We start from the raw sequence: 10,000 nt of genomic DNA, 5'->3' as shown, positions 1-10,000 counted from the left end.
TCTGTCTGGAGTGGCACCGGCGTTGGTGTGAGGCTGAGGGTGGGCGTTCGGTTCCTGGTTAGGGATAGGGAAAGGGTGAGACTTAGCTTTAGTGCTCGTGCCCCCGATTTTGGTAATGTTTGACGTCAATTTTCCAAGGAGGCGAATGCAAGGCTTCAGAGGGACTTTGAGTGTTCGGGGGCGGGGTAGCTCAGCCGGATTTGCCCCGGCGGTTCTGCGGACGGTGTTGACTTCGAGGGCGGACCGGCCCCCGTGTTCAGTCCGAATATCGTGCATTGTTAACGGCGGGAAGTGTTCCAAAAGGGAATGGGATTGAATGTGACTGCTGAAGCCGACTTTGAGACCTGTAACGCGGGTAGCTCAGCCGGATTTGACCCGGCGGTTCTGGCGACGGTCTCGCCTTCGAGGGGGGAGCGCCCCGCGTGTTCAGGCCGAATTTTGTGCATTTCCATCGGCGGGAAGAGGTCCAAACGGGAATGGGATTGAATGTGACTGCTGAAGCCGACATTGAGACCTCTAACGCGGGTAGCTCGGCAGGATTTGACCCGGCGGTTCTGCCGAAGGTCTCACCTTCGAGGGGGGAGCGTCCCGCGTGTTCAGGCCGAATATCGTGCATTGTTAACGGCGGGAAGTGTTCCAAAAGGGAATGGGATTGAATGTGACTGCTGAAGCCGACATTGAGACCTCTAACGCGGGTAGCTCGGCCGGATTTGACCCGGCGGTTCTGGCGACGGTCTCGCCTTCGAGGGGGGAGCGTCCCGCGTGTTCAGGCCGAATTTTGTGCATTTCCATCGGCGGGAAGAGGTCCAAACGGGAATGGGATTGAATGTGACTGCTGAAGCCGACATTGAGACCTCTAACGCGGGTAGCTCGGCAGGATTTGACCCGGCGGTTCTGCCGAAGGTCTCACCTTCGAGGGGGGAGCGCCCACCGTGTACAGGCCGATTTTCATGCATTTCCAACCGTGGGAAGGGGGCCGAAAGGGGATGGGGGTGAATGTGACTGCTCAACCCGACTTTGAGGCATCTAACCCGGGTAGCTCAGCCGGGTTTGACCCGGCGGTTCTGCCGACGGCCTCGCCTTCGAGGGGGGAGCGTCCCCCGTGTACAGGCCGATTTTCATGCATTTCGAACCGTGGGAAGTGGCCCAAAAGGGGATGGGAGTGAATGTGACTGCTCAACCCGACTTTGGCGCTTCCGAGCCGGGTAGCTCAGCCGGGTTTGACCCGGCGGTTCTGCCGACGGTCTCGTCTTCGAGGCGGGTGCCTCCCCCGTGTACAGGCCGATTTTCATGCATTTCGTACCGTGGGAAGTGGTCCAAAAGGGAATGGGGGTGGACGTGACTGCTCATACCGACATCGAGACTTGTAAGCCGTGTAGCTCGGCCGGGTTTGATCCGGCGGGTCTGCCGACGGTCTCGTCTTCGAGAGGGGGGCCTCCCCCGTGTACAGGCCGATTTTCGTGCATTTCCAACGGTGGGAAGAGGTTCATAAGGGGATGGGGGTGAATGTGACTGCTCAACCCGACTCTGAGGCTTCTAACCCGGGTAGCTCGGCCGGGTTTGACCCGGCGGTTCTGCCGTCGGTCTCGCCTTCGAGAGGGGCGCCTCCCCCGTGTACAGGCCGATTTTCGTGCATTTCCAACGGTGGGAAGAGGTTCAAAAGGGGATGGGGGTGAATGTGACTGCTCAACCCGACTCTGAGGCTTCTAACCCGGGTAGCCCGGCCGGGTTTGACCCGGCGGTTCTGCCGTCGGTCTCGCCTTCGAGGGCGGAGCCTCCCCCGTGTACAGGCCGATTTTCGTGCATTTCAAACCGTGGGAAGCGGTCCAAAAGGGGATGGGAGTGAATGTGACTGCTCATACCGACCTTGGCGCTTCCGACCCGGGTAGCTCAGCCGGGTTTGACCCGGCGGTTCTGCCGACGGTCTCGCCTTCGAGGGGGGAGCGTCCCCCGTGTTCAGGCCGAATTTTGTGCATTTCGAACCGTGGGAAGTTGCCCAAAAGTCGATGGGAGTGAATGTGACTGCTCAACCCGACTTTGGCGCTTCCGAGCCGGGTAGCTCAGCCGGGTTTGACCCGGCGGTTCTGCCGACGGTCTCGTCTTCGAGGCGGGTGCCTCCCCCGTGTACAGGCCGATTTTCATGCATTTCGTACCGTGGGAAGTGGTCCAAAAGGGAATAGGGGTGGACGTGACTGCTCATACCGACATTGAGACTTGTAAGCCGTGTAGCTCGGCCGGGTTTGATCCGGCGGGTCTGCCGACGGTCTCGTCTTCGAGGCGGGTGCCTCCCCCGTGTACAGGCCGATTTTCGTGCATTTCGAACCGTGGGAAGTGGTCCAAAAGGGGATGGGGGTGGACGTGACTGCTCAACCCGACTTTGAGGCTTCTAACCCGGGTAGCTCGGCCGGGTTTGACCCGTCGATTCTGCCGATGGTCTCGTTTTGGAGGGGGGAGCCTCCCCCGTGTTCAGTCCGATTTTCGTGCATTTCGAACCGTGGGAAGTGGCCCAAAAGGGGATGGGAGTGAATGTGACTGCTCATACCGACTTTGGCGCTTCCGAGCCTGGTAGCTCAGCCGGGTTTGATCCGGCGGTTCTGCCGACGGTCTCGTCTTCGAGGCGGCTCCCTCCCCCGTGTACAGGCCGATTTTCATGCATTTGCAACGGTGGGAAGTTGCCCAAAAGGGGATGGGAGTGAATGTGACTGCTCAACCCGACTTTGGCGCTTCCGAGCCTGGTAGCTCAGCCGGGTTTGAACCGGCGGTTCTGCCGACGGTCTCGTCTTCGAGGCGGCTCCCTCCCCCGTGTACAGGCCGATTTTCGTGCATTTCGAACCGTGGGAAGTGGTCCAAAAGGGAATGGGGGTGGACGTGACTGCTCAACCCGACTCTGAGGCTTCTAACCCGGGTAGCTCGGCCGGGTTTGATCCGGCGGTTCTGCCGACGGTCTCGTCTTCGAGGCCGGTGCCTCCCCCGTGTACAGGCCGATTTTCGTGCATTTCCAACGGTGGGAAGTGGTCCAAAAGGGAATGGGGGTGGACGTGTCTGCTCATACCGACTTTGAGACTTGTAAGCCGGGTAGCTCAGCCGGGTTTGTTCCGGCGGTTCTGCCGACGGTCTCGTCATCGAGGGGGGAGCCTCCCCCGTGTCCAGGCCGATTTTCATGCATTTCCAACCGTGGGAAGTGGTCCAAAAGGGAATGGGGGTGAATGTGACTGCTCATACCGACTTTGAGACTTTTAAGCCGGGTAGCTCAGCCGGGTTTGACCCGGCGGTTCTGCCGACGGTCTCGCCTTCGAGGGGGGAGCGTCCCCCGTGTTCAGGCCGAATTTTGTGCATTTCGAACCGTGGGAAGTTGCCCAAAAGTCGATGGGAGTGAATGTGACTGCTCAACCCGACTTTGAGACTTGTAAGCCGGGTAGCTCAGCCGGGTTTGACCCGGCGGTTCTGCCGACGGTCTCGTCTTCGAGGCGGGTGCCTCCCCCGTGTACAGGCCGATTTTCATGCATTTCGTACCGTGGGAAGCGGTCCAAAAGGGGATGGGAGTGAACGTGACTGCTCATACCGACTTTGGCGCTTCCGAGCCGGGTAGCTCAGCCGGGTTTGACCCGGCGGGTCTGCCGACGGTCTCGCCTTCGAGGGGGGAGCGTCCCCCGTGTTCAGGCCGAATCTTGTGCATTTCGAACCGTGGGAAGTTGCCCAAAAGTCGATGGGAGTGAATGTGACTGCTCAACCCGACTTTGAGACTTGTAAGCCGGGTAGCTCAGCCGGGTTTGACCCGGCGGTTCTGCCGACGGTCTCGTCTTCGAGGCCGGTGCCTCCCCCGTGTACAGGCCGATTTTCGTGCATTTCCAACGGTGGGAAGTGGTCCAAAAGGGAATGGGGGTGGACGTGTCTGCTCATACCGACTTTGAGACTTGTAAGCCGGGTAGCTCAGCCGGGTTTGTTCCGGCGGTTCTGCCGACGGTCTCGTCATCGAGGGGGGAGCCTCCCCCGTGTCCAGGCCGATTTTCATGCATTTCCAACCGTGGGAAGTGGTCCAAAAGGGAATGGGGGTGAATGTGACTGCTCATACCGACTTTGAGACTTTTAAGCCGGGTAGCTCGGCCGGGTTTGACCCGGCGGTTCTGCCGACGGTCTCGTCTTCGAGGCGGGTGCCTCCCCCGTGTACAGGCCGATTTTCGTGCATTTCGAACCGTGGGAAGTGGTCTAAAAGTCGATGGGAGTGAACGTGACTGCTCAACCCGACTTTGAGACTTGTAAGCCGGGTAGCTCAGCCAGGTTTGACCCGGCGGTTCTGCCGACGGTCTCGCCTTCGAGGGCGGACCCTCCCCCGTGTACAGGCCGGTTTTCGTGCATTTCGAACCGTGGGAAGTGATCCAAAAGGGAATGGGGGTGAACGTGACTGCCCAACCCGGCTTTGAGACTTGTAAGCCGGGTAGCTCAGCCGGGTTGGACCCGGCGGTTCTGCCGACGGTCTCGACTTCGAGGCGGGTGCCTCCCCCGTGTACAGGCCGATTTTCATGCATTTGCAACGGTGGGAAGTTGCCCAAAAGTCGATGGGAGTGAATGTGACTGCTCAACCCGACTTCGAGACTTGTAAGCCGGGTAGCTCAGCCGGGTTTGACCCGGCGGTTCTGCCGACGGTCTCGCCTTCGAGGGGGGAGCCTCCCCCGTGTACAGGCCGATTTTCGTGCATTTCCAACGGTGGGAACAGGTTCAAAAGGGGATGGGAGTGATTGTGACTGCTCAACCCGACTCTAGGGCTTCTAACCCGGGTAGCCCGGCCGGGTTTGACCCGGCGGTTCTGCCGACGGTCTCGTCTTCGAGGCGGGTGCCTCCCCCGTATACAGGCCGATTTTCATGCATTTCGAACCGTGGGAAGTGGTCCAAAAGGGAATGGGGGTGGACGTGTCTGCTCATACCGACTTTGAGACTTGTAAGCCGGGTAGCTCAGCCGGGTTTGATCCGGCGGTTCTGCCGACGGTCTCGCCTTCGAGGGGGGAGCCTCCCCCGTGTTCAGTCCGATTTCCATGCATTTCCAACCGTGGGAAGTTGCCCAAAAGGGGATGGGAGTGAATGTGACTGCTCAACCCGACTTTGGCGCTTCCGAGCCGGGTAGCTCAGCCGGGTTTGACCCGGCGGTTCTGCCGACGGTCTCGTCTTCGAGGCGGGTGCCTCCCCCGTATACAGGCCGATTTTCATGCATTTCGAACCGTGGGAAGTGGTCCAAAAGGGAATGGGGGTGGACGTGTCTGCTCATACCGACTTTGAGACTTGTAAGCCGGGTAGCTCAGCCGGGTTTGATCCGGCGGTTCTGCCGACGGTCTCGCCTTCGAGGGGGGAGCCTCCCCCGTGTTCAGTCCGATTTCCATGCATTTCCAACCGTGGGAAGTTGCCCAAAAGGGGATGGGAGTGAATGTGACTGCTCAACCCGACTTTGGCGCTTCCGAGCCGGGTAGCTCAGCCGGGTTTGACCCGGCGGTTCTGCCGACGGTCTCGTCTTCGAGGCGGGTGCCTCCCCCGTGTACAGGCCGATTTTCATGCATTTGGAACCGTGGGAAGTGGTCCAAAAGGGAATGGGGGTGGACGTGACTGCTCATACCGACTTTGAGACTTGTAAGCCGGGTAGCTCAGCCGGGTTTGACCCGGCGGTTCTGCCGACGGTCTCGCCTTCGAGGGGGGAGCCTCCCCCGTGTTCAGTCCGATTTTCGTGCATTTCCCACGGTGGGAAATGGTATCTTTCATTACGGGGACAAGGGTCTGAAGCGGTGAAGTCAGTAACCGGCATAGTTAAGGAAAGGGTTCGAATTTTCTCAACAGTACGAAAAAAGTGAGCAGGGAAGCTAGAGAAGGTGTCAGTGAGTCCCAAACGAGTGAACCGCAAAACTTAGGGAAATGCCCGAAAGCGTTTTAAAGGGTGAAATCGGGAACGAGGAAATGATCGGAAAGTGCCTGAAAGTGCTAAATGAGTAAACAGAAAAACGATGAAAAATGTTTGAAAAGAAGAAGTGAGTAACCAGGAAAACTTAGAAAAATGTTCAAAACGAAGAAATCAGTAACCAGGAAAACTTAGAAAAATGATCAAAAAGAAGAAATGAGTAACCAGGAAAACTTAGAAAAATGTTTAAAAAGAAGAAATCAGTAACCAGGAAAACTTAGGAAAATGTTTAAAAAGAAGAAATCAGTAACCAGAAAAACTGCGAAAAATGTTTAAAAAGAAGAAATGAGTAACCAGAAAAACTTAGAAAAATGTTTAAAAAGAAGAAATCAGTAACCAGGAAAACTTAGAAAAATGTTTAAAAAGAAGAAATCAGTAACCAGGAAAACTTAGAAAAATGTTTAAAAAGAAGAAATCAGTAACCAGGAAAACTTAGAAAAATGTTATAAAAGAAGAAGTGAGTAACCAGAAAAACTTAGAAAAATGTTTAAAAAGAAGAAATCAGTAACCAGAAAAACTGCGAAAAATGTTTAAAAAGAAGAAATCAGTAACCAGACAAACTGCGAAAAATGTTTAAAAAGAAGAAATCAGTAACCAGGAAAACTTAGAAAAATGTTTAAAAAGAAGAAGTGAGTAACCAGAAAAACTTAGAAAAATGTTTAAAAAGAAGAAATCAGTAACCAGAAAAACTGCGAAAAATGTTTAAAAAGAAGAAATCAGTAACCAGACAAACTGCGAAAAATGTTTAAAAAGAAGAAATCAGTAACCAGGAAAACTTAGAAAAATGTTTAAAAAGAAGAAGTGAGTAACCAGAAAAACTTAGAAAAATGTTTAAAAAGAAGAAATCAGTAACCAGAAAAACTGCGAAAAATGTTTAAAAAGAAGAAATCAGTAACCAGGAAAACTTAGAAAAATGTTTAAAAAGAAGAAATCAGTAACCAGAAAAACTGCGAAAAATGTTTAAAAAGAAGAAATCAGTAACCAGAAAAACTTAGAAAAATGTTTAAAAAGAAGAAGTGAGTAACCAGAAAAACTTAGAAAAATGTTTAAAAAGAAGAAATCAGTAACCAGAAAAACGGCGAAAAATGTTTAAAAAGAAGAAATCAGTAACCAGACAAACTGCGAAAAATGTTTAAAAAGAAGAAATCAGTAACCAGAAAAACTTAGAAAAATGTTTAAAAAGAAGAAATCAGTAACCAGAAAAACTTAGAAAAATGTTTCAAAAGAAGAAGTGAGTAACCAGAAAAACTTAGAAAAATGTTTAAAAAGAAGAAGTGAGTAACCAGAAAAACTTAGAAAAATGTTTAAAAAGAAGAAATCAGTAACCAGAAAAACTTAGAAAAATGTTTAAAAAGAAGAAATCAGTAACCAGAAAAACTGCGAAAAATGTTTAAAAAGAAGAAATCAGTAACCAGGAAAACTTAGAAAAATGTTTAAAAAGAAGAAATGAGTAACCAGGAAAACTTAGAAAAATGTTTAAAAAGAAGAAATGAGTAACCAGGAAAACTTAGAAAAATGTTTAAAAAGAAGAAATCAGTAACCAGAAAAACTTAGAAAAATGTTTAAAAAGAAGAAATCAGTAACCAGAAAAACGGCGAAAAATGTTTAAAAAGAAGAAATGAGTAACCAGAAAAACTTAGAAAAATGTTTAAAAAGAAGAAATCAGTAACCAGAAAAACGGCGAAAAATGTTTAAAAAGAAGAAATCAGTAACCAGAAAAACTTAGAAAAATGTTTAAAAAGAAGAAGTGAGTAACCAGAAAAACTTAGAAAAATGTTTAAAAAGAAGAAATGAGTAACCAGAAAAACTTAGAAAAATGTTTAAAAAGAAGAAATCAGTAACCAGAAAAACTTAGAAAAATGTTTAAAAAGAAGAAATGAGTAACCAGAAAAACTTAGAAAAATGTTTAAAAAGAAGAAATCAGTAACCAGAAAAACGGCGAAAAATGTTTAAAAAGAAGAAATCAGTAACCAGAAAAACGGCGAAAAATGTTTAAAAAGAAGAAATCAGTAACCAGACAAACTGCGAAAAATGTTTAAAAAGAAGAAATCAGTAACCAGAAAAACTTAGAAAAATGTTTAAAAAGAAGAAATCAGTAACCAGGAAAACTTGGAAAAAAACACTTAGAAAAATTTTCAGCAAAGTGTGAAAAATATTCTAAGTGTCAGCGGAGGAAAATGCTGCAGCATCGGGAAAGATTCGCAAACTTACACCGAACATGTGCTCCGAAGTGCCGGAGGAATTGGGTGAATTGAGCCCGGCAAATGGCCAGCTGTCGTTTTGTGCCTGCAGCCCGAAAACTTTAACTTTGTCTGTCGCGGAAGTCCGGACCGAGAAAAATCCAAACGGTTTTGACCGGACCGAGTTCCAGACCGATGCAGTCAAATTTGGAATTCAGACCCATTCAGTGCCACTTGTAGTTTTTCCGCAGTGAGGTTGGCGGGGTACCCGGAGATATATGGGAACACGATTTTTAGAACAAAATGGCGGCGCGGGACCGTTCTGAAAGGCATCCGAAAAACGGTTCCACGGGCATAGCACTTTAATGACAGGTATGAGTGCATGCCGGAGAGCTCTTGGAAGTCGAATTTTTGACACTTTGTCAATTTTTTGACAGATTTGACAAACTCTTTCTGTCTGTTCTAAGAGTCAGTCAGAGACTTGTGCGGCGGTCTTTTGACACTATTGGAGGGCGGGCAAACCCCACGTTGACTCCGGCCGTCCCTCCACAGGCGCTCGTGTCCAAAATGAAGGCGAGAGACGCGAGTGGCCTGGTTCCCTTGGGTGTTGCCAAGAAGGCTGCGGGCTGACCGTTGCCTGAGCACTCCCTAAAGCCTCTTGTGATGAGAGCAGACCTCGCCTGCCGCACGACCGGCTCTGGGAGTCGTTGGGCCGCTATTTGTGAATAGTCTGGTCCTCCTCTGCCACCCGGACAAGCGCGATGGCTCTGCCGCCCTGCGGTGCTCGTCACCCAGGTTTGGGGAACACGATACTCGTAACAAAAATAAAAGGCGGCTCGGGACCTGCAGGCGAAAGGGGTCCCGTGGTGCTAAGCACGTCGACTTCGGGTCTCGGTGCAAGCCGGAGAGCTCACGGAAGTCTAAAGTTTTCGGCACGTGGTCGAATCTTTTCAAAGGCTTACCCGGCTCTTTCCGTCCATTCTGAGAGTAAGTCAGAGGCCGGTGCGGAGGTCTCTTGACAATCGGAGGGGGTGGTGGCCCTCCGCAGGCGCTCGTGTCGAAAATGAAGGCGAGAGACGCGAGTGGCCTGGTTCCCCTGGGTGTTGCCAGGAAGGCTGCGGGCTGACCCTTGCCTGAGCACTCCCTAAAGCCTCTTGTGATGACAGCAGACCTCGCGCGCCGCACGACCGGCTCTGGGAGTCGTTGGGCCGCTATCTGTGAATAGTCTGGTCCTCCTCTGCCACCCGGCCAAGTGCGATGGCTCTGCCGCCCTGCGGTGCTCGTCACGCAGGTATGGGGCACACGATGCTCGTAACAGCAAATAAAGGCGGCTCGGGACCTGCAGGCGAAAGGGGTCCCGTGGTGCTTAGCACGTCGACTTCGGGTCTCGGTGCAAGCCGGAGAGCTCACGGAAGTCTAAAGTTTTCGGCACGTGGTCGAATCTTTTGAAAGGCTTACCCGGCTCTTTCCGTCCATTCTGAGAGTCAGTCAGAGGCCGGTGCGGCGGTCTATTGACGACCGGAGGCTCCCATGGGTGTTGCGATGAGGGTGGAGGGCACAGAACCTTGCCTTAGCACTCCCTAATAAAGCCTCTTGTGAAGAGAGCAGACCTCGCGCGCCGCACGACCGGCTCTGGGAGTCGTTGGGCCGCTATCTGTGAATAGTCTGGTCCTCCTCTGCCACCCGGCCAAGTGCGATGGCTCTGCCGCCCTGCGGTGCTCGTCACGCAGGTATGGGGCACACGATGCTCGTAACAGCAAATAAAGGCGGCTCGGGACCTGCAGGCGAAAGGGGTCCCGTGGTGCTTCGCACGTCGACTTCGGGTCTCGGTGCAAGCCGGAGAGCTCACGGAAGTCTAAAGTTTTCGGCACGTGGTCGAATC

Source organism: Chiloscyllium punctatum, unplaced genomic scaffold (assembly GCF_047496795.1).
Source record: "Chiloscyllium punctatum isolate Juve2018m unplaced genomic scaffold, sChiPun1.3 scaffold_786, whole genome shotgun sequence".
In the NCBI taxonomy this organism is placed as follows: Eukaryota; Metazoa; Chordata; class Chondrichthyes; order Orectolobiformes; family Hemiscylliidae; genus Chiloscyllium; species Chiloscyllium punctatum.
The sequence above is the reverse complement of the archived record's forward strand: the minus strand, read 5'-3'. Positions refer to the sequence as shown.